The following is a 25,058-nucleotide window of genomic DNA, read 5'->3' on the forward strand; positions in this document are numbered from 1 at the left end:
TCAACTTGTCTAGCAGCGCAATCATAAAAAATTAATTCAGATTCCTTGTTGGATGATTTCAGTATTTTCACCTTCATTAACAGCTAATCACCACACAATAGATTACTCAACCAGAGTTTGAAATATGCCTTCAAGGTGGCTAGACTAACTGGAATGATCAGGTAAGGGGACTTCAGGAGGGTATCATATACACACAGCTATTATGTCTTTGTGGGAACATGCGTTTGCCTATGAATTGTCTGTGCATGTTCTTGGCAGGTCCCCTTTCTCATCCTCCATTCCCCGCCCGCACCCGCCCCAGCCTCTGCCAGGCCTGCCTACAGATCCCTCAATCGGAGCCTCCCAGAGAGAGGTGAGAGCTCATTCAGGTCCTGAGGGCACACTGGGACACTCCTCTCAGGACAGTGTCTGCAGGTGAGGCAGACAGGCCGACTGCACCCCAACAGGGTTCAGAGTCAGGCTAGGAGGTAAAGATGCATAGCCAGAAGGCTTGGAAAGGTGCCACTGGGGATAAAGCCAGGTATCTTGCCACCCTCGGAAAATATTCCTCTTGCCCTGTCCTAAGGGACAAATTAGCATCAGAGTCAGAAGTGTGACCCTGAAGCTGAAGCTTTATGTGGGCTCTTCCTCCAACCATTGAAAAGACTTTGGTGGCTGTGGGGGTTCGGTTACTGTGTGGGTTAGGTTGGTGTCGAAGGTGATGAGACCCTCTGCCACCCCACAGAACCCCAGCTCCAACACTGTCAGCTTGGCCCGAGGAGCAGCAAACTGGGGAAGGGCAGGCACTGGGTGCGAGCCTCAGCTTCCACATGCAGGTACTGTTTTTGGCGGTCTGGTACAAACCACTAGCTCCTCTGGCCACACAAAGTGCTCTGTGGGCAGGACCAGCCCTGTTTGCCCTCAGTGGGGACAGTTACCAATGGCTGGTTGAATTTGTCAGGTTTGCTCTCCACATTTGTCAATGACCATTATCAGGTGTTGCTAGGGTTGCAGGAGAAAGGTTTCACTTGATTGGCTAAGCCACTGTATTCTGTAACCAATCTAGATGCTGTGCCTCGGGGAGGGGGCTCAACATGATTGAACAATATCAAGCTCAGGCAGACACATTCTGGTTACTAATAAGGTGTCTGGAAAAATAGAATTATAGTGTGCAGGAATCCCCTGCCCCTCAACAGCTCCAGCCATGGAGTGGCTGCTGTTCAAAATGTTCCAGCCTAAGTTAAAAATCATTCCCACTGATTGGAGGATATCAAGATTTCAAAACAGGGAGTAACAATTGTAAGGAGGAAGTAAAACTCCTTGCTCATTGTGTTTTACAGCCTTCCTTAGTAAAACTGCTGAATTGTAATTTAAAATATTCCACCCTTTCAAATAAATTAAGTGCAGCCCTTAAAAACAGGAAATGAGAGAGGCGCCCACGTATTGTCAGCTAAACATTCACAGGCCTAGTATCACAAAGCAAAGTTGAAAATCATAGGACAGTCCTATGAATTCACTTTAGGAGGATGACAACAGGGGTCACCACTAAGGGAGACTTTATGCCTCTGGCAGTGTACCCTTGGGCTGAAACCTGAATACTAATTAGGAAACAAATGAAAGACAAACATCAGCTTGAAGGGAAACCTGGAGCTTGCAAGATCATACTCTGAGATTCACATAAACCTTGTGGTACTAAGGAAAGTTGGGAGTGTACTTGACATTAGCAATGGCTGAACCCTCCCTTCAGAAAACATAACTGCCAGTTAGCCAGGTGTTCCTGCAGAACACTGGTAATATATCAAAAGCAAACAGAATTATCTTGCCTTAAAAATCAGTTAAGCTTCTGTACAGTACTGATTTCCTTTCCAGTTATCAATATAATCACCAAACTTCAGCATTTTTACCGTCAGGTTTGATTCAGTCATAAGAAAAGTTTCTTTAGTCTTCTTGCATTCCTTGTCATGCCTCTCCTTTACCCTCAGACTGGTTCCCTAGAGAGATGGCCTGGAAGAATACTAGCGGAAGAAAGGACAGGAGGAAGCGAGGGAGAAAAGAAAGAACGGAAGAAGAGGAAGAAAGAAAAAACATCGATGTAGGTTTCCTGTGGGTCCCAACCCCTGTTACTCTTTCCCCTTTCCAACTCAGACTCTTCTGCTCCTAAAGAACCCCACATTCAAGCCAAGGAACTTGAGCTTAGTTTCAGACTGAAACAGTGGTTCAGGATTCTGCATTTTACTTTATATATATTTTGAAGTTGCTCAAAATGAGAAGAAAAAAAAAAAGAGTAAGATTCCAAGACTGAATTTTGGACAATTTCACCTCCCACTTTCATTGGTATAAAGAAGAATATACACAAGGAGAAAATGATCTTGAGGAGGACTGGCAGCAGGGCTGCCAGAGAGTTGCACAGAAAGTGCAGCTTCTCAGCCCTGCCCACCAGACTCCCTCCCCACTTAAGTCTACCCACACAGGCTGGTGGGACCCAGCTAGCTCACATCACACAGGATCCTCCTGTGTCTTAATGGAGACACTATAATAGCAGCAATCAATATTCCAAAGGGAAGGAAACTTGGTATTTTGGTTTTCTTTTTGTTTTGTTTTGATTTTTTTTGTTGCATGTGATGCTAAATGCGGATATTTGTGCTGTTGGCAACATCTTAGGAAGTGATTTAACCCACTTACATAGCCAGGAATAATTTATCATGTGGCTCTGTGACTTTAACCCTATTTGTTTCTCCTTTCTTATTATTTCAATCATGTTTGTGTACTAATTACTTAGGGCAGAGCTTTATTTCAGAGGCTCTGAAGTACTACTTGATTTTTCTAACTCAGAACTTAGCTTTCTCTCATTCTGACCTTATCTGCTCTCTTCAGAAACAGGTCCAGGAGACCAGAAAAACTTACCACCCACATCTGCTCTTCAAACTTGAGCAACTAACTGGATGAAGACAGGTGGGTTAGGAAAGTCACCGTTATCCTAGATGGTGTCCCAGCCTGGCAGGCACACCCACATAGTCACAGGTGGGTGTTCTCCAGGGTTAGGACTGCCCGGGGCTTTGCTAATTGGTGTTTGCTCTCCACAGTTTATATGTCAAGATAACTTCCAATGAGAATCATATAGTCAGAAATCCAAATGGTAGGTTATAAAAACCTACTGGATCAATGAAAAACAAAAATTTGATGGCTAATTTCAACCTACAATCAAACAGTGAAAATCATCCATTTAAGTTTCGCCCCTTTCTTTTTCTGAATCACAGTGTCTAATAAAGGGGGAATTTTTTAAATGATAAAAAGTAGAAGCAAAGGGCCCAGGATAACCCACAACTAAATAAGCAGCTGCAGAACATTAATGATCACTAGAGAAGATGAAATTAGAGAGGGAGAGAGACTCTCAAGGGAGTTGACATGAAGTTTGAAAGACCACATTCAGCCTGCACCCTCAAGAAAGTGTCTAAGAGAAAGTAGGCCAGAACAACAATGAAGGTAGGGTAAAAAAGATGTGACTTCAGTTTTCAAAATGTCATGTCTGTATTGAGTGTCCCTTTGGTCCAAATGAGAAACAAAGGGAGAAATCGAACAGCCTCGCTGACAAGCAGAGCAGCTGGCAAAGAGTCCAGGGTTAAATCTTGGGGAATGTTTCAGTGTGCAGCCTAGGAACAGGGGGGTAGAGTTCCTTCTGCAAGTCCTGCTTTTCTTTCTCATTGTCAGCTATTCCCCCTTTCAATCTTAGTTCCCCCCATGCCATTGCTAACACCTGGGTCTCTCTGCGGATTTCTTTTCTTTTTTTCTTAATTTCTTAAAGCCTTTATGGGGAAGACTTTTCATTCATTCACACCATACATTCAAACCATTTAAGATACAGTTTTTCAGTAACATATGATTAATTTATAAAAAGCCATTTATGATGCTCATAAGCAAAAGGGCTGACTTGATTCCGTACTAAGGCCATGATCAATAGTTTTATTGGTGGTGACTCTTTCCAGCCATCAAACAGCATTCTTGTTCTTATAAAACAATGGAAAGGGAGGTCTAGACTTTGCTTTATTCTCTGGGATGCTCTTGATAGTGTTGATAGACCACCAGGTTTTCCTCAGTTGTTCCCAATAGGAACATAAATGGATGTTTCTATACGCAAACAGCTATTACAATGAACCCAGTGAAGCTTTGAGTTTCCTTGAGCCTACTATAGATGTTGGGAACACCATTTATTAAGATCAGTGTGTTTTGTCTAGGTCACTGAAAGCTATAACTATAAAAGAAAAAATTGATAAATTGGATTTCATTGAAATTAAAAACTTCTCATCAAAAGAGACCATTAAGAAAATGAATACACAAGCCATGGACTGGAAGAAAATATTTGTGAAACATAAACTTGACAGAGGACTGATATCCACAGTGTGTAAAGAACTCCTACTCAGTCATAAAGAATAAAATTGTTTGAATGTATATAGGATTTGAACAGACATTTCACTAAAGAAGATATATGAATGGCAAATAAGCATATGATGATGTGTTCGACCTTCTTAGTCATCAGGAAAATGGAAATTAAAACCACAATGGGATATCATGACACACTCACCAGGATGATAATGGTAAATACTAGCAAGGATGTGGAGCAACTGGAACTCTCACACATTGTTGGCGGGAATATTAAATGGTACATCTGCTTAGAAAAAGGAATAGCATTTTCTTTAAAAACTAAACACACACCTATCCTGGGATTTAGCAATTACACAAGTAGGTTTTCTCAAGGGAAATGAAAACATATTATCTATGAAAAGGCTTGCCTAAGAATGTTCCCCAAAACTTTATTCACAATAACCAAAACTGGATACCCCCTAGGTGTCCATGAACAGTTGAATGACTATACAAACTGTGGTATAGTCACATGATAGAATACTACTCAGCAATACAAAGGAATGAACTACTGTCACACAGAATAACATGACTCAATCTCAAAAACAGTATGCTGAGTGAAAAACATCTTACCAAAAAGAGTTTATTCTGCTTGAGTCCATTTATATGAAATTCTAGAATAGGCCAAACTAATCTATAGTGAAAAAAGTTGAAATAGGAGTTGTCTCTGGGAAGGAGAGTAGAGGCGAGGATTGACAGAAAAGGGGGAGGGAACTTTCTGGGGCAATGGTAATGTGCTGTGTCTTGATAGGGCTTTGGGTACACATTCTGATTGTCAACTCAGAAAATGTACACTTAAGATTATATTCCTTTGTATATGAATTCTACATCAAAAGAAAAAAGTAAATACTGAACTGAAGTTTTAGGTGGAAGTTTTTAGAAAGTTGGTTCGTGCCTGCTGTTCACTTTTAAAGGCATGAGAAAGGTAAGATGGATTAGTGGGAGAGGGATGTGTAGATATGTGGTAAAGCAAGAGTAGCAAAATGCAAATGGCAGACTCCACAATTAGATGGTGTGTATCCAGGTTTTCACCGTAAAATTCTTTCAACTTTGTGTATCTTCGGAAACCCTCATAGTAAAGTGCTGGAAGGTAAATCACTGTGCTTAGATCTAAATGCTCTCTTTTAATATTTAGATTATAAATACAGAAGATGAAGGCTTGGGTTTGTAAGAATCTCATATCTGACTTCTTTTTCTTTTCAAATCTAGTCTTTTGTACCTTTTATTTTAGCAGACAAAAGAAGCCAGGAAATGGTTATTATGAGAGGAAGGGAGGGAGAGAGACCTGTGACCCTAAACACACACACAAACTCCTACTGTAAAATATTGAATATCAAGAGCAGGCAAGCACTTCAGACTTGAAGAATCAAGAAATTAATGAAAGCACCAAGACTGCGTCCTCAGAACCACTGGAGAATGATAATTACAGACAGTATTTCTGTAGCAGACACATAACCTTGATTCCCAAGATACCCCCTAAAGCACTCTAATAGTATGCTATTTGTGGAAGGTTTTCCCACCTTTAATAACAGAGAAATAATGTTAGAAGGAAAGAAATCCCTTGTTTAGCCACTAGGGTGTCATTATTGAGCCCCAGCTGAAGGCCCCTTTAAAAGCGTCCATATGGTAAAAGAACTATGTTTCCCCACGAAATCAAAACTGAGTACATCTGAGACTTCTGAACATCTTTTTTTCTTGAATCTTAAAATGGATTTGTGCGTATTTGTGAAAAAAAATTTTATGATGTGCTATCTTCCAAAGTGAATGGTTATTTATAATTCATAAAAGACCTGAGCACAGGAAAATTCTTCCCTTTTACTAGCCCTGTAAAGTTAGACCAGCTGATCTTTTAGTACATATTACAGACATCAAATTCTCCGTATGGTTGAAGTTTCTCTCCTCAAACTAAATGCAAAGAGGCAGTGCTACTGAAGCTGTTGTTCAAAAGCTGGTGGGGTCCACATCTCTTTTGATTAAATGTTAAATAAACAAAAAATCACTCTCAGAACCAGTCTCTAAAGACACAGGAGGGAAAATACTTGGAATGCTAAACATGCTTTTCAAATCTTGCACAGCCTTTGTAAATTACAACGGCATCTTTTAAAATGGATTTTCTTTTCTGCTTCCAATATTTAACCATCATCTTTGGACACAGTTGCCACATCATTTCCTTTCAGCTGCTGCTGGCTGCTTCTGAGTCATAGTACAGGTTCATGAGCAGAAGTGACTTGGGTCAAGGAATACAGGCACCAGGGATTTGGACCCATTACAGGGAGTCCTGGTGCCAAGGGCTCCCACCCAGTTGCACCTGCACACCCCCCATCATGATATCACAGTAAATTATTTCCTGCAAAGAATCCAGCTTTCTTAGCTCACCCTGCCAGGGTCACGTCTGCCTCGGTTACTGGCATGCCTCAGACCCATATAAGAGAGTTACACAGAATTTTTAGAGATCTAAGTTCAATCTGAAAATAACACATGGTTTTGCTTTCTTTGAAGTTCCCTACCCTCTAATAGTCCAGAGGAGTCTTTTAAGATCTATTACAGAACTATCTGGAGATAGAAACTCTCTCTATAGCTCAACTTTTAAATACCTTGATTTAAAATATAGAATGTTAACTGCCAAATACAAAAAGCCAACTCATAGAACAGGGTCCCTGGGCAGAAAGGATTGCCTCACCTTGAAGGGACATGGGATGAATGATTCAAACGCTTTTTGAGCAAGTTTCTCACCACCTTGTGCTTCCTGACTCAGAAGATAAGAATGAGGAGATCTCAGCCTTTTGAGGATATGCCAGCTGCACTATGTAGCACCAGCAGTGGCAATGGAAAAGGCAATATTTATTCTGAGGGCCCTGACAACATCATCATTAAGTCATTTGTCCACTCCTAAGTGGTTTGCATTTTCTAAGATCCAGAGAGAGAGGGGCCCATGAGCTGTAATTCTAGGCATTTTTTCCCCTTTCAACATGTCTAAGCACTGTTTGGAAAAGCTAGATTGTTGACAAAACCAAATATGCACTGTGCTATCATATTAGTTTAACACTTTCAGAATTTATTTCTCTATCACATAGATGAAATATTTCAAGTTCTCCTTCCTCATCATCCATTGCCCAAAACACTAAATCATTACATAACAGAAATGTTAATCAATTATCTGTTGTGTCCTATCCCTCCCCCTTCCCTCTCATTCAGCCAGCCAACCATCCATGCTACAAATATTCCTTGTGTATTTACCATGTGCCAGTCCCTATGGTGGAGACATAGACATGAATAATTCATAATCTTGCCCTTCAGGAGCTTACACTCATACAGGAGATGCTCTCCTCTGTGTCTCCTATGCCTTCATTGAACACAGATAACTTTCTGCTGTTACTTCATCAGGAGCTCTGCCTCTGCCCAGACAACGCTCCTAGGTTCATGAATGTGGGCAACTCCATTTTCTCGGTGGCCAGCCACCCTGTCTGCTGAAACCTGATACACTAGTCAGTCATGAGAGAAACTAATGTTTACTTCAGGAGGAGCAAATTTCAGGACATAGCTTGGATAAGACACAGAAGAGTGTCAAATACTCACTTTGCTATTTTAAATTTTAATCAGCCACTGCCAAGTTCAGTGTATTTAATTTTCTCTCCCCTTTCCAAGGTACTGACCCCTCCTTCAGAACTAGACCTTGGGATTACAATTCATCTGCCTCATTCACCCCAATCTACCCTTCAGTCCAATCATCTTTCTGGTCTCCAGAGATAAGCCATGGGGTCCTTCCTTTTGGGAGGCCCTAAGTGTGTTTTTCTTATTCATCATTCACTGAGCTGTGTCCTCTGAAATACTGTTGTGCTTTTTTTTTGTGGTGGGAGGTTGGGGAACTGAATTGGAAAGAAATCTGGTTTGGGGAGAGGATGCCAAGAAGGCACCCAAGGTTTCCCTTTATACTTCAACCAGCCAAGCCTCCGATCAACACCAGGGTTTGTTTATGGCATTTCATAAGCAGATCAGACAAGCTCCTTTGGCAATATTCCTTGAAGAAGTTTCCATCCCCCAGAAAAAGGCCAGAGCTGCTTGCTGTAGCTCACCAAGGCTGGCTTCCAGGTATGCAAATACATTATAGGTGGGTCAAGATGTGGACCTTCCCAGCTCAGAGGTTGTCAGCCTGGATCAGAGGCAGCTGGGAAGCCACTTGTGAAAGATAGGGCTGGGCTGATAAGAGTTCTTCTGGAGAGGTGATCAAACATGGCACCCCAGTTTCCCTAGGGGCCAGAAATTCTGGTCTGCCATCAGTCCCATGTTTTGGGACTTGGTGCAAAGTCCTGCCCTAGTCTTGGAGTTTTATCATTATCCTCAAAATCCCCCAACCTGGCAGGCCAGATTCTCCCTCCCACCTCATCTCTCCTTGTCCTGCACCAAAGGTGACCACTTCTGGCTGCTCTTCTGTCCCATGTTTATGACCTTCACTTTGGGTACCACTAGCCCTGGGTTTCCTCAGCTTCTTCACCCTCTGTCCAGTTAGGACAGCAGTTCAATACGATATGATGCCAGCTACTTATGTAATTATAAATTTTCTAGTAGCCACATTTTTTAAAGTTTAAAATCAACAGGAAAATTTTTTTTCACATCCAAATTTGTCATTTTTTTAAACAGCTTTACTGAGATATAGTTCACGCACCATACAATTCACCCATTTAAAGTACACAATTGTTCAACATGTGCCACAATCAATTTTAGAACATTTTCATCACCCCTTAAAGAAACTCCATACCCATCGGCACTTACTTCCCATTTCCCTCCAAAAACCCCAGCCCTAAGAAATCACTCATCCACTTTCTGTCTCTATGGATTTGGTCCTTGGTCATCTCATGTAAATGGAATTATACAACGTGTGGCCTTTTGTGTCTGGCTTCTTTCACTTAGAATAGTGTTTTCAGTTGTTCACTCATGTTGTAGCATTCACTTTAATCCTATATGTTATTTAGTCCAATCTATCCAAAATAGCATTTCAATATGTGGTCAATCTTAGAAATCATTAATGATGTATTTTGCATTCTTTTTTCCCCATACTAATTCTTTGAGCTTTGGTGTGTATTTTACGCACAGAGCACAACTCAATCAGACCACCCACGCTGCAAGTGCCCAATAGCCACATGCGGCTAGTGGCCACTGTATTGGAAAGCACAACCCTAGCCAGAGTCCTTTCTGTTACTATTTAAAAACAGCTTTTTCCTCTTGCCACCACACTCCTGCACGATCTCTCCATCCCATCAGCAGCTACACCATGGTCCACAGCTAACTTTTGGATGTTAAGGCCAGCATGCTTCTCTTCCCTAGTAGAGAGCCCCGAGGTGCTCAGACCAGAGTCCACACGTGGAAAACTGGAGCTCACTCTGCCTGTTCACATTCCATGCCCAGGTGCCACGGCTGGATGATGTGTTTTGCTAAAGTGAAACTTTCTGCTTTGAAAAACTTAGCAAAACTTAACGAAAGAAGCTCTTGTCTTACTTTTTAACAGCAGGTCTGTCATTTCTTAATTTTCTCCCCACTACATTTTCCAGCCGTTGTTTTGCTAATAATAGCTCTAAGCACGCAAATAAAGCTCACTGGTAGTGGTAGATTTGGGAAATTGCTACCAGCTTCCTCACAGCTTTATCCTGCTCCTGTCAGCCATTTCCCCAAGAAAATGGACGTTTAATCAGTGTGAGGCTGCATCTTATTAGTCTAGCTCATCAGCCATCACCTCCTTCCAGGCTCGAGAGAGAAGATAGAAACCTACAGCACTGCCAGCAGCTGCCCAGGATGCAGGGAAGGCAAGAGCAAGCGCGACCTTTGTGAATGAAGCACATCTGTTATCTCAGAGTGGCTATGTCTGTATGGTCATATGTAAGTTACTTCTAAACATCTGTGATTCTTAAGATGGGCACCGAGAAATATTTGTGAAATTGTGTTTCCAAAGGAAAATCTTACAAAATTGGGGTTATTTAGCCCACAATATGGAAGATTGAGGGCAGCTTTAATGTGCACAAATTTAACAGAGACGTGAGAACAGCAATATCAGCATCCTCCCTGTTTTTCCTCAGAGCAAGATGGGAGAAAATCAGCTAAAGTTGCTGATTGAGGGATTGAGGTTGACTTTAGGAAGAAATTTCTGTTAATAACATCAAAGCTCTGGAGAATCTCACGGAAGGAGCTTCAGGGTTTGAGTCAACATTCATACCACCAGCATTTACTGAGCACCTTCTGGGTATTTCCTGGTTTGTGTCTGATTCAGTCAAAGAGCCAAATTGGGAAGATTTCACCCAAATGCTTCTCTGGATTCTGGTTTTCCTAACTTGAAGTATAGCTATCTCTCTTTTTTTTAAGTCCAACTTCTCATCTTATTCTCTGCCACCTATGAAGATCCACGGAGCCCTGGATCTTGCTTTTTTTTTAAAAAAGCATTTCAAGTCAAGGATTATCCCACTCCTGGGCATATATCCAGAGGAAACTCTAATTAGAAAAGATACCTGCACTCCAGTGTTCATAGTAGCACTATTCACAATGGCCAAGGCACAGAAGCAACCTAAATGTCCATCAACAGATGACTGGATAAAGAAGTTGTGGTATATTTATACAATGGAATACTACTCTGCCATAAAAAAGAATAAAATAATGCAACCTGCAGCAACATGGATGGGCCTGGAGATCATCATTCTCAGTGAAATAAGCCAGAAAGAGAAAGAAAAATACCACATGATATCATGTATATGTGGAATCAGAAAAAAAAAAGAGAGAGAGAGACATACACACACACACAAATGAACTTGTTTACAAAACAGAAACAGACTCACAGGCATCGAAAACAAACTTACAGTTACTGGAGGAAAAAGGGGTAGGAAGGGATAAACTGGGAGTTCAAGATTTGCAGATACTAACTACTATATATAAAATAGATAAACAGCAAGGACCTACCATATAGCACATGAAACTTTCAATATCTTGTAGTAACCTATAATGAAAAAGAATATGAAAAGGAATATATGTATGTATATGTATGACTGAAACATTATGCTGTACACCAGATATTCGACACAACATTGTAAACTGACTATACGTCAATTAAAAAGAGTCAAGAATTATTCTTGGGTGAGGGGGGATACAGCTCCATGGCAGAGCACATGCTTAGCATGCACAAGGTCCTGGGTTCAATCCCCAGTACCTCCGTTAAAAAAAGATATTTAAAAAAAAAGAACTATTCTAAAAGAAATCCTGACCTACCACACTAGTCAAGATTTCAGCCTCTTGATCACACTCACTCATAAGGCAACAGCATGCTGAGAAAGCAGGCAGCAATGTTGGCCAGCTCAGAGGTGTGGGGACTTGCTATGAATTGGTTTATATGACCTACCTCCTTTTACTCAACTGAAACTTCCTTGTCTATGGAAAATGGCAGCCCCACTGCCATTCTAGGATTCCCTGTATTAGGCCTCACCCAACAACTGCTTAGCTGTCTGTCCAGTACAGTTAAAATACCCAGTGCCCCAGGGAATGTCATAAAATTTCACCGTATTCGGTGACGCCCTGTTCAGTGAATTGCAAAGAACCAAGTCTTCTTGTGTACAACCGGCTATGAAGCACTGACTCAGTGACCTCCATTTGGAATCTGCTGTCCTGATGTAATTAATTTATCCTTCATGAGATGGAGGTACTTAACTTTTCTTAGGGATGCATGCCTAATTTCATATAACTCTGAAATTACTTCAGTTGTTTACATGGCAATCTTGTGTGATCCAAGCAACTCTACTGCTGTCATTTTAAGACCATCTGAAACATCTTAATAGTCTCCTTTTTTTTTTCCTTTTCCTGTTGCTCATTTCCAAGTGGAAGGAATTCTTATGAGGTAACTGGGTGGTGGGGAGGGAGACAGTTTGCTTTAGCTCCTGCTAGTTATTCCATGTTATGCTTGAGTGGATTACTTGCATCTGGTCTCTATTTGTCAACATCAATGGGCTATGTTTGCATAACTAGATCGAATTATAAAAGGACTTCCATTTTGAATGGTAACTCTCACCAAAAAAAAAAAAAAGAAGAAGAAGAAGAAGAAGAAGAAGAAGAAGAAGAAGAAAGAAAACATGCCCTAAGCTAGAGATATCAGCCTTAGGAAACCTGTACTGGAGGAAAAAAAGAATCTCTTAAAGTTCATCACAAAGCCTTTCTGGTTTCAATTTCCCCTCTTCTTTTGAAATAAGATCCAGTACCCCAGCCCTCCACCTAGAGTAAAGTAGCTGGGACTTGGCAGGAAGTGGTGTGGCAGACCACCCAGGAATTAGGGGTGTCTGATGTGGAAGGGAAAAGTTAAATGGAAGTCTGAAGATGATGTCAAGTAGATGAGAATGAGTCATCAATACTCAGGCTCCTACTTCTCTCCAGTGAAGGTCCCTGTGCTGCAGCGTCCAGTTAATCATCCAGCTGGAAAGGGCTGGGCTCAGTCACTTTCTAGTCCATACCTCAGCCTCCAGGCCATGTACAACTAACCCTTTCGGAAGACCTCCAACGCTTTCAAGTTCTTGAGAAACGTTCCTGCTCTATATACACCTCAGGCTGTCTTCTGTCAACACACCTCTTTTCCTTTCACTCACACACATTTCCTTTTCGCCATCTGATGTGTGTTGTCCCTTCCAACAAACTGTGAAGCTCAGGAAGCCAAACACCAGGTCTTGTTCACCTGAGTGTCCCCCACACTCCTAAGTCAATACCTGGGACGAGAGTGGGGGTCAACTCAGTCCATGTTGCTTTACTACTTACTTAGTCTATAATCACTCTGGATCAAAGTTCTCTTTTTTAAATTGCAAGATCCAGGAGAGCAAGACCTCATTGAGTGAAAAGTGCAAGTGACTTCCTGCCGGAGTCAGCTTCGCTGGTAGATGAATGAAACCACCACATCTGGGGTGTGATTGGAGAGGTTTTAGGCACACCTTTCCACCCTCACCTTCTGAAATTCCACCTTTTCAGTTAAGGTTTTGATCTTAAGGTTAAAATACAAATTCCCCTAGGAGTAGTAATATGATAAGTTATCTGTGGTTTAGAGCAGATAAAGGAACACATTAAACCTGGGGAAGGAGAGGAGATAGCAATGATGGGAGGGGAAGTCTGGGTGTCAGTTGGCCCCATTCACACCAAAAACTTTTCAATAATGTGTGATGGTGGTGTTGATATGAAGAATTATTCTCCTTCCAAAGGCCCAGCCCCAACACCTTATGTATTGACTAGAGTATGAATAAGGATGGGTGACATTTAGAGAATGTGACAGACAGTGCTCTAAACACTTAACAAATAGTTACTCATTACAGTCCACAACTCCCCAGGAGGTTGGCCCTGTTCTTATTCCAGTTTACAGATGAGGAAACTGAGGCACAGAGGGTCCCAAAGTCACACAGACAGAAGATGGCAGACCCAGGAAAAGAGTAAGAATGATTGACACTTTTAAATATTCAATCTTGCCTTTCTCATCCCTTTCTCATGTTCCCCATCTTTGTCTGATTTTCATCCTCCTCCCACACTTATCAATAGACTTAATGGGTCCTAAATGTGGGAAACAAGCAGGCATCTAAGAAAGCAGAAACAGTATTCTGGGTGTGGATGAGTCCTTCCACAAGGAAGTGTTTTCAAAAAATGGCAACAAATATGCTGCCATTGATGACACTTTTAAAAATGTACGTTGTGAACCAATGCTTTAAAAGTACCCAGGGATTTTTCTAAATTACAAAATGCCCATTGGAGAGCCCCCACCTCCAACACACACACACATACACTCAACAAAACAGAGATACTAACCATGGCAACATTTACATCACTTTATACACGCATAAGGAGCATAGCTTTCCTGAGAGATGGCACCCTGCATCTGTGTTATGTATATGCTATTTATAAGACATATATAAACTTAAACACACATGGGACTCATCTAACAACTTCTTTTCCTTGAGGAGGATGAGTTGAGAAAGTTCATCTTGTGCATCAGACTAGAGAAGATAGATTCCTTATTCATCTTTAGGTTGGAAAAATAAAACAAGAATTGGCTCCCTGGAACCAGAAGTGATTGCCCAATAACTAGAAGGAGACTAAACAAAAGGAAAGAAGCAGATAAACAGCAGAGTGGGGGGCGGGTGGGGCCATGATTTGCTCCCCATAGATGCTCATGTTTGCAGGATTTTGGTCAAAGGAAGGGTGTGGGATTTGAAATGGGATTGCCTGGAGGATACCCTCACATGTTGCTCATGGGGCAACATGACTGGGACACCCACACCCCTGCTGACCTCAGAGAATGAACTCCAGGGACAACCCTGCCGCCAAGGGAAGCTAGTGCTTCAGCAGGTGTGGCCCAGCTGAATGGCACTATCTTTAGGGGCGGAGGCTACTGAGATTTGTTTGTGAGGGCAGCACTGCTCCAAGGTTCTGCTGGGTCCTTCCTGCGAACGGCTCCTTCCGCATCAGCATCAGAGGCCAAACATCTGTGCTTTCACCCTAAGCTCCACAACTTTCCTTATGAACCTGAGGTGGGCTCGCAGGTTGTGTGACTTTAAAACTTTTGAATAATCTTCACAAAGTTCGTATCAAAGAAATGGCTCTTTGAAGCTTCAAGAATTATCTTTTATAATTTGGAGGCTTTGGATTAATTTCTATGACAAACTGTACACAGTATTTCCCAAATTGAGTCTTTCCTTTTACTCTTACCACTGGAGGCCACATTTCATGTTCTTTTAGATAGGTAGTGTAGGTTCAACTCATTGAGATTTTTGGAGGCTTGTAACTACCAATAAAGCACTGATAATTAGTGTGCGTTACTCTTGCACTAGTAAAACACAAGTAGTATATTTTTTACTTTGAAAGAAATTTTACTTTCATCATGACCTTGGATAGCAGGACTATCCCATGCTACAAAAATTACTGATAGCTGCCTAGTTGGGTATCCTTTGTTTCCTGCCATCCATGCTTAAAATTACACACAGTAAGGATTCCACCAGCCCCAATACATCCATAGTTAACAGGAGGTGGAGGAGTTCTCTTTCATTCTGAAAGGAAAGGGATTTTTTTTTTTTGAGAATGATGGAACCCACATTTGGTAATAAGCTCACTATGTAATGGGTTCAGATATCAACCTTTAGTTCTTCTTTATTTAAAAAAAAGGGGTGGGGGAACCCCTAAGGGATGGGGCAAGGAGAATCTAATTGTTCACACCTACTCTGGAGAACTTTTGAACATCCCATGAAGTCTTATTATTAGGTCTGTGTCAGAATGTCAGCTTCTTTCTTCGGCATCTTTAATTACTGATTTGTTTCTTTTTTAAAGTACTATGTTTAGGTTTTCAGTCCTTATTAAAACCTTTTCCTGGGGAAGGCTTTGTGTCTCTAGCGTAGTTGCTGCTGACTGACGCTGCAGCTCTTCCTGTCTCTAACCTGGGCATTCCAGTCACAACCATGTTCCCCTGGCGAGCTCAGAGTTCTATCTCAGGGAACACTGTGGCAAGGGCAGGGACAATTTAAAAGCCCTATCTCATGGGAACAGTTTTTTCATGCTTGGAGTTTGAAGCAAGCAGTTTCCTTCATTGGAGGAATTATGACCAGTCTTTGTCTCTCACTTAAGATATTGCTGTTAGCACACTTCATGTTCAATACCGCCTTGAGCACACAAATACTCAAGGCCTTGAGGAAACCCTGCCATGCACCGAGGCAGTGTTGAGGAGGTGGGTGGGCCAGCCAGGGCATTTGGCTCAAGTTGAGGGGATCCCAGATTGTGTCTGCTGTTCCATAGCAAATCTGTGTAGGAAAGCAGAGAAGGTATCACCATCATGTGGATGCTAAATTAAAACCATCAAACTCTCAGCTCTTACGAAATCTGCAGGAGTGAGGGGCCTTAAAATCTGTAAGCTCCTCTGTCCCTTCAGAGGCTCTTACACAGCCCAAATACCCGTTGATGCAGTAATACTTTACCAATTCTTACCATCAGGACTGGATAGAATTTTGTTATATCAGCAGTTGTCAGTCAACAAACCTCTCTCTTGTTGGTAAAGTGTATCGAGGGCCATGATAATACCAGGAATGACTATTAAGTGTCCCAACAGCAAAGGAGGTCAACTGGGAAGACCCGGGGTGGGTGTAGAAGCAGTGAGGCTGGAAGAAGGAGGGTGGACAGATGAGACATGGCTGATCCCTGGCAGGATTCTGCACTACCTCAAGGGGAGAGCCCAGCTCTGGCTCTGGAAAGAACTGCTCTCTGCACTTGCAAGCAGAGGCAGGGCACACAGGAGCGGCCCTGGGAGGGAGCTCAGGCAAATGTGAAACTCAAGCCCTGAAAGCTAAGCCCCAAATCCAAATATGCTGTTACGCAAAGCGTTCGTAGATTGGCTCGCACTTGATTATCGTATGAGGTTACTTGTTGGCATGTGCTGAGTAATTCCCTGGCATGCCCATGGCTTGTCAGTGGCATTCCTTCTTGAGTCACAACTGGCCCAACAGCCTGGCTCAGGGAGCAGGGGCCAGCGCTGTCCAAGAGGCTATCTCTTCCATGAAACCTACAGCCCGCAGTCCTGACTTGCTGATGTCACCATGCCTCCTTTTCCATCCTCAAAGATGAGTTGGTATGCATTTCTAGTCAGTGTTTGACAGACTTGAGGAAACATTTAGGGGGGCTGCACATAACTGTTGAAGTGAGGAATATTTGTCTGTCATCAGTTGGATGAGAAAAGTTAAAATCCCTGCCAGGATTTTGGAGGCCTAGGGAGATGGCATTTCTCACAGGAGCAACGTTAGGCCAATTACAACGCTCAGCATTTTCCCAACACTCTGGGTTCAGAGCTCTTTGTGATCCGTTTGTTTCTTTAGCTGAGTTTCTTAAACACACACCACCCCTTGTGGAGCTCTCTGGGCCTCCACCCAAAAGCTAAAGGATACAAAAAGCAAGAAGAAAGACCAAGCGGCCGGCTCGACCCAAAGAGCGAAACCGAGCCAAACATTGCAGCGATTCATTATTCTCCGAAAGTCTGTCAATACTTACAATGGGGGGAAACGAAGAACAGCCAAAATGTTCAGCAATAGAAGACTGGCCACATACAATATGGAAAAAAATAAGCAAGCCATTAGAACCATGCTGTGGATCATAGAAGAAACCTTAATGACATGGAAACCTACAAACAGTATGTGGTTAAGCGAAGCTCATTATAAGACATCATGGACAATATGATTATGCTTTGTAAATACGTAAGTGTATTTCTACATGGTATATACATATAGAAAAAAGACTGAAAGAATATAAATTAACATAGCAATATTTCTAGGTTGGGGTGGATTATAAGGGACTTCTCTCACTCTTTTTTTTGCCGAATTGCCTATAACGAACATGTTTTAATTCTGTTTACATCTTTGTTATTATTACTGTGTTGATTATCAAATAAAACATGCTTACAGCGTAATGTTCAAACAATATAGACATGTTTAAAGTCCAAAGTAAAATTTCTCTTACTCCTGCCCAAGAGATAATCCTTGCATATACAAATCTACATTTAAAAATTATTCTAGGATGTTTATGCAATAGAATTACACATAGGTCTTCAAGTTGCCTTTTTTTTTTTTACTTAAAGTATCTGGGACATCTTCCCTGGTGTGTGTGAGCACTTTTCTTTTTTCCTCTTTAAGTTGATCAACGAGGGCCCTGGAAGGCTGGCAGGGAATGGGAGCGACAGGCACAAGCCCCCAGATTGAGGGTCTCCCCTTTCCTGCTGTAGACAGGCAGGGGCATGAATGGGCACTGAGGTCCCAAGATTTCAGAGCTGAAAAGGACTTTTAAAAAGACTTATTTTAACCCATTCCTTAAGTGATGAAGAGATGAAGGTCCGGGGACCAGAATTCAAGTCTTCTAACCCTGTGTCCAACTACTTTTATTATACCATACTGCATAGTATAAAATAGATAGTAATAAGTACTTTTTAAAGAGCTCATATCTTGCTAACCTTTTGTTTCAGATCTTAACATCCCTTAAGGGATCTCGGAAGGTTAACATTACCATTTTACAAATGATAATACTAGCCAACCCTTGCTGGGCACTGTATGCCAGGTTCTAAACTAGGCTATTTGCCTATACTGCCTCATACAGTTCTCACAAGGACTCTTAGAGGGCGAACCTATTATTATACCCATTTTACAGATAAAAAAATAAGGCTCAGAGAGATTGAGTAACTCGTCAAACGTCCCACAGCTACAACATGACAGAACCAAGACTTGAAACTATGTCTAGCCCCAGAGTCCCTATTTTTAAATGTTACACTCTATTTCTTACAAGCTTAGCACATTAAGTTTTCACGAAAAAACACACTTCGATTACTCTTTCCCTTTCCCCTCTGTTGTTATCCAGTCCTCCTCATACAAAGTAAAATAGGAATGACATTAGAGAATGCAGTTTGGTGTCAGGCAGGGTTCAGGGGCCCCACTCAGTGTTCAGGACTCTGTGCCAAACACTGGGGTGAAAACAAAACAAAATAAAACACCCAGTCCAACCACAGCTATTCTCACAGTTGGCAAAGGAGTCGCCTGGCACTTTCCCTCTAGGGATCCTGTATATCCCATACGAGGTGGTAAACTGCTTGCTCCCCAGGGATTTTCATCTCTTATGTAATCGTGCACTCGCTTCAACTCAGCCAACACGTTTGCACTTGTAGGTAAAGCTGATCTTTTTTCAATTAGACGCACAATACACACTGAGTCATGTGTAGAAGGCCCGTACAATGTTTTCGTTGTGAGCAGCGCCCCAAGGGCCTCATCTTACAATCCTCATGTGTGCGTCACCCCCACGGAGAAACAACCTGCCTGATGTTCCTGCCTGTGGCCATCGTGCAGAGGCTCAGGGGCTAGGTTGTCCCTGAGCTGCCACTTCACCCACCCAACGCTGGCTCTCCATAAGCAGGTGGCTCAGGACTTCCCTGGACACTTATACTACAGCCTTCTTTATAATACGTTTGACTTCTCTTTCTTTTCACCTCTAGTGCCGCCCTTTCTCTGCCCCCTGTGCTTCTGTTCAGTCTCTCTGCTTTCTCTGTGTTCTGATTTGTTTCCCCTTCTTGTGTCCTGGAAAGCGGCACTAGCTCCACTACATTCCATAAAGCACAGAGCTGCTCCCCTTTTCCTCTCTTCCATACTCCCCAGAGCCTCTTCCATACTCTACCCGACCCTCACCACCCCCAGCATCATCTCACCTCCTTTCACCACCAGCCTCTCTTCGTCACTATTATATCCATTCTCAACAAACAGGCTGGAGGCTCCAACCTGAACATGGAGACTACATCGAAAAGATTCAGTGCGTTGGTGCCAGGGCCCTGGCTGCTTGGGTAAACCTCTCAGCTCTGCTATTCAAGGAAGTCACCTAGCCTCTCTAAATCATTTGTTCACTGTATGTCAGATGGGGATAATGAAAGTCCCGACTTCTTAGAATTGTTGGGAGCCCTCCAGAGCTGCAGAGTTTGGGTTCCAGACCTGTATGCCCTACTAGATGGGTGATCTCGGCTAAGACACTAAGCTTCTCTCTGCCTCAGTGTCCTTGCTTATGATATGAGAGTGGTAATAATAGGACCTATGTTATTGGCATATTGGGAACATTAGCTAATAAACATAAAAACACCTGGAATAGTGCCTGGTACACAGGAGCCTTCCCCCAAAGTTGCCCATCATGACATTTATTCATGGATGTAAGATGCTTGGAATAGCTGGAGACACTCAAGAGGTGGTGGAGCTTTGCTCCTCTCGCTCTCTGCTCTTTGGCTGCCCCGCTCCTGGGAAGCCTGATCACGACCATTCTATCCAGAAGTCTGTTTTCATAAGAACTCTCCCTGCCCCTCTGCACCAAGTGGGACCAAGTGGTGGAAAAGCCCAGTTTATGGACATGCAACTAAATTCTCTCTTTAAATGAGAAACTGTATATAAAGAGCTTAGAGCAGGGCTTGGGGCCCCATACATTATAACTCTTGTTTGTCTTATTCTTCTAAGACTGATCTAGTCACATTACAGAAAGCTTAGAAGAGAAAGAAAAGGGGGCAAAGCCTCTTTCTTTAAGTTCACCACCCATGATCATTTTGTACTCTCATATTTTAATACACTACAAGAACTCATACTTCAAAGGAATCCTACTAAGAATAATTTCAGAAAGTGAAGATTCTTTCTTTTATTATTAATATTTGTATTAATAATATAAGGACTATTACTATTTCTTGTCTGATTAATCTCTTCAAGATCGCAAGAAAAGGACGTGCCTAGATTCTGTTTGGCGATGTGAGGAAGCCCAGAGTATCATTTCCTCTAGCGATCTCCAGGTCAGAACACTCTCAGCACCCCTTGGAGGATATTCTGAGCATCAGTGTCTTTCGTCTTCCTATTTCCCAAGAGAGAAACGGATAGGATTCACTTGTCATCAGCTTACTCAGAGGACAGACTATAGCACCAGATCGCCCCAGAAATACTTGAGTTCACTTTTCTCAGAGGTGAGCCATGGGGGTGGGTTGTTGATTATACATATATGAAGGTTAAGGCTCATAAATCCCTTTTTTTGAAAAATAAGTCACTTTGGTTTACCTTTGGTAGGAGCTCAGTTTTCTACGGTAGGTTCACTTGAAGTGTGGGGCACTGGGGTAGCTCCTCTGACTAGTGGGGACTTTATATTCTGTGCATTCACCACCCCTTCTCCATCCACACTAAAATATTCTTCATACAGAGCCACTTAGAGATTGTATTTCATAGGAAGAGAATATGAGTATGAATGACTAAGAAAAGCTTTCAGTTTGGAAAAATAATTGAAACTCCTTAGGGTGGAATGTCCTAAAGGGCAGGGGAACTCTACAACAGCAATAAAATCATCAGCTTTTAATAATAAGCTACATTTTTACGGTACTTAGTCATTTGCAAAGCATTTTTTTATAGTCATTATGTATTTGCTCATTCGTTTACTTATTCTTTCAACACCAGGACCACATTATGACTTTTGTGGGCCCTAGTCACTTTCAATTTCTTGGGCCCCTTCCTCCATTAAAAAAATTACATTAAGAGTTTAATAGATTTTTGTGGGCCCTAAAAAAATTTTTTTCCTTATATGAGGAAAAATTAGAATGCCGTTTGTACTTTGATAGCTCTTTTTTTTTTCTGATTTTAAGAGAAACTAAAACATTTTCATGGACCCCTAAAAGGTATTGTAGGCCCTGATCACAGTGCATACTGTGCCCACTGGAGAAATCAGCCTTGCACCAGGAATGAGCTGGGGTTAGAGATACAAAGATGAACCAACAGGCTGCTGCCCTAAGGAGCTCAGGAAACAAGCAATGAAGATGCTCTGCAACCCAGGCTGAGACCGAGCACTGGCAGCAGTCCAACAAGAGTATAGAGGGGCCAGCGTCTAACTCTGAGCAGAGTGGGAGGGTGGTTTTGTGGAGGAAGCATCGCTTGAAAGACTTTTTAGGCCAGCATTTTTCAGCAATTTTGTGTTGAAGGCCCAGTTTCAAATTTTAGAATTTCTGGCGGGCCACTTGAACAATTGAGACATGAACAGTGGGCCAAAGAAGCAAGTTTCAAAGAACTGCTATTAATCACAGTATATGGGGATATACATACATTTACAACCTGATCAATACACAGGATCTATCTTTGCTGCAAGCACTGGGACATACGGCTACCTCTGTGTCAGAAGACTGCGCCAAGCTGAGCGGCTGCTGTGGCGCTGGATGAAGTGGATACAACAGGTTGAGGGGGCCAGAGGGTCAGGGAGAAGCTCAGAGTCTCTAGCTGGTTCCACAGGGAGACCACGTGTTCACTGGGACGTGAAAACCCTTTCCCCCTCAATTATATAAACCACCACAGTCAAAGCAAAACATAATTCTTCTTGGTGCTAAAGAACAACCAAATGAACCAGGTAATGGTAACATTTAGACTTATATGGAAAAAAAAATTTAAGACAGTGATCAAAATTTGGCAACACCATTAGTTGCAAGGTGTTCAAGATACACCAGCTGCCGAGCTCCAGGAGTAGAATCTACCACCCTCAGGATAACAATGGCCAACACCTAGGATGTCCCCAGGACCATTCTGAGAACTTTATATTTGCTTTTGCTCTTCATCACAACCCTACTATGTGAGCATTACTATTATCCTCGTTTTAAAAATGAGGAAAGTGAGACAAGGAAACTTTAGACAACCTGCCGCACTAAGTGGCAGAGCTGAGATTTGAACGCACACTCTCCGATTTGTTCTCTCCATCACTGCCCTTCAGCATTTGTGTGACGCGTCTGGTACCATGGTCCTGTGTCTGACCTCTACTGTCTCTGCTCAGCCTTACACAGGAGACACTTGACAGCCCCTCAACAGAGGTTTCTGATCCAGCCCTGCAGAGTGTGATGGGAACCCATTCAGCCCCACATGGGCAACACAGAAAGCCTTCGACAAGTTATGACCTATGGGGAACGTTAACTTTGACCACTGGCGATGGGGAATGATAATACTGGCTCAATCCCAAGATGGATTTCATACTACTTCTTAGTCCTATGATATCCAGCAGTTGGTAGCAGGGCCAAGGTTGTCAGATACAATACAGAATGCAGTTCACTTAGAATTTCAGACTAACAACAAAGACTTTTTTTACTAGAAGCATGTCCCAAATATTGCATGGTACATACTTACAGTAAAAAAATTCTTTGTTGTTGAATTTGGAATTTTTGTTGTTGGAATTTGTTTGGAATTTTGTTCTGGAATTTGAAGTTCACTGGGTGTTTTATACTATTTGGTTAAAAATGACCACCCTTAGCAGTAGCCACCTCGGTGATGCATGATCACACAGGCCTGCTTCCTTCCCTGCTTGGCTCCCCTGTCTCATGTCCAGCATCCTGAAATCTCATGCACAATAAATAACTTGCAGAGAAGCCTTTGTCTCAGCCCCAGCTTTCTGGGAAGCTAGACTACGACCCAATTGGGTAAGGATTTTGCCCGGCAGATGAGGGAGCCACAAAGCTCACAGCCATCATGGGAGACAGGCACTGCTATCACCATCACGATGCTCCAATTACAAATAAGGAAACTGAGGCTCAGGGAGGTCCATCCATTTGCCAGGATTCACACTCAGCTGTTTTAGCTCCACCAGCCTCTTACTAGAAAAGGAGTGTTCCAGATCATTCCTGAGAGAGATGGAAGCATTACTTAAATGAGCATTAACTGGTTTAGATAATCACTGATTCATTTAATAATCACCTCCATTTGTTGAAAGAAACTCTCTTGTCTTCACACAAAGGAATATAGTGACATACACACTGAGAGAATCCATCTCTGAGTAGATGTAACAAGATGTCCAGTTTCTTCTGTTTCACACTAGTTGAAACCATCAAAGTCAAAGCATGAAGTTATCAACCTCAGCTCTTCACAACAAACCAGCAGCAAATTATTATTTCTATATATAACTAAATATTATGTGTTCATTCTAAAAGTGATGACTGATTATAGAGAGACAAATTCAGAATGCCTTGAAGTTATACTTGCCTTTGCACCACATCAGACATTTGGTTTCCTTTCCCAGTAGCACTTCCCTGTAGGTTAACCTCTTTAAAAGCTAAATATATATATATACAAATTGTCTTTGGGGACAATTAGAGAAAAACAGCAAACATTAGCGAACACTGGCGCCAAAGCACTTGCACCCAGTAGGTTTACACAGGAACAAAACCTTGCAAATTTTCAAAAAACAAAGCCAAACCTTGGCAGCAAATAAGCCTAAAATGAGAAAGAAGGTGCTCTTTTCTACATAAACTCCATGAAACAAAACTTTTTTTTTGGTTCCTCTTTGCTGGAATCTTCATTATGAAGGAAGCTACAAGGAATGAACCATCTTGTAGGGGCGAGAAAAATCTTTCTCCACGGTGTTGCTGGAGTCACTCGTGGAGTCAGCCGCCTCTGCAGCTCCGTCCAGTGAGGCTTTTCTTCACAGCATCCCAGGGAAGCAGATGGATTGGCTGGCTGGCTGGCTCTGGTTACCTATGGCTGCCAGCCCAGTCCCCTGGGCATGTCAAAGACCCACCTTCCACCTGGCCCATGACCTCTGACCTTGGCCCCGTGGCAACCACGGGAATAGAAGAGGCAGGGGGGTGTAGGTATCAGGCTGCCTGGGCCCAGGCCACAAACGAAAGAGTCAGTTGTTTCCACTCCTCATGCTCACTCGTGAAATCCTGAGAGCTGCAGAACTGGTATTTCTCCAAATCCCGGCTGCTCACGTGGCTGTGTAGATAAGCTGTACCTCCAGCTGTATATGTGTGCTGCAGGAGAGGCGGTGGTCTGGCTTCCAGGCTCAGGTCTGCCGCAGACTCACTCTGGGACTTCAGGGAGCCCTTTGCCTCTCAGGAGCCTCAGTTTTCTTATCTGTGAAATGGGACAGCTGGATCCCAGTAGGTGCTTGGGCAGGGGGCAGCTGAGTAGGCAGATCCCTGCTGCATCTTATAATCCTCCTCACCACTGCCCCCAGACTAAAATAATTCCAACTTTTATCTGTCTTGTACTGTGTCCTTGAAAAAAGGTTTCTGTTGCTTCTAAAAGCCAGTGGAGTAGGCTCTCTCTCAGTGACCTTCCAAATTTATTATTCTACAATTTCATGATTCTAAAACAAAAGTTCAGACTTGGCCTTTTTAAAGG

At 42.4% G+C, this 25,058-nt stretch overlaps 1 long non-coding RNA gene across 8 annotated transcripts in view; it reads right to left on the reverse strand.

Annotated features, from left to right (window-relative positions):
- The window catches only part of LOC116278408 (uncharacterized), a 127,744-nt gene that overhangs the window by 1,104 nt on the left and 101,582 nt on the right, over window positions 1-25,058 (reverse strand). For 5 of the 8 annotated variants that reach the window (XR_012071444.1, XR_012071448.1, XR_012071441.1 and 2 more), the window contains 2 exons: window positions 17,416-17,460; window positions 14,999-16,178 (listed from right to left, as the gene is read on the reverse strand). The exons of 1 other annotated variant lie outside the window; for it this stretch is intronic. This is a non-coding gene — a long non-coding RNA (uncharacterized lncRNA). Of the gene's footprint in view, window positions 1-14,998; window positions 16,179-17,415; window positions 17,461-23,636; window positions 24,789-25,058 lie in introns of those variants that run through there. 2 more of the 8 variants (XR_012071445.1, XR_012071447.1) reach the window with 2 other exon arrangements.

This window comes from Vicugna pacos, chromosome 3 (assembly GCF_048564905.1).
Source record: "Vicugna pacos chromosome 3, VicPac4, whole genome shotgun sequence".
Classification (NCBI taxonomy): Eukaryota; Metazoa; Chordata; class Mammalia; order Artiodactyla; family Camelidae; genus Vicugna; species Vicugna pacos.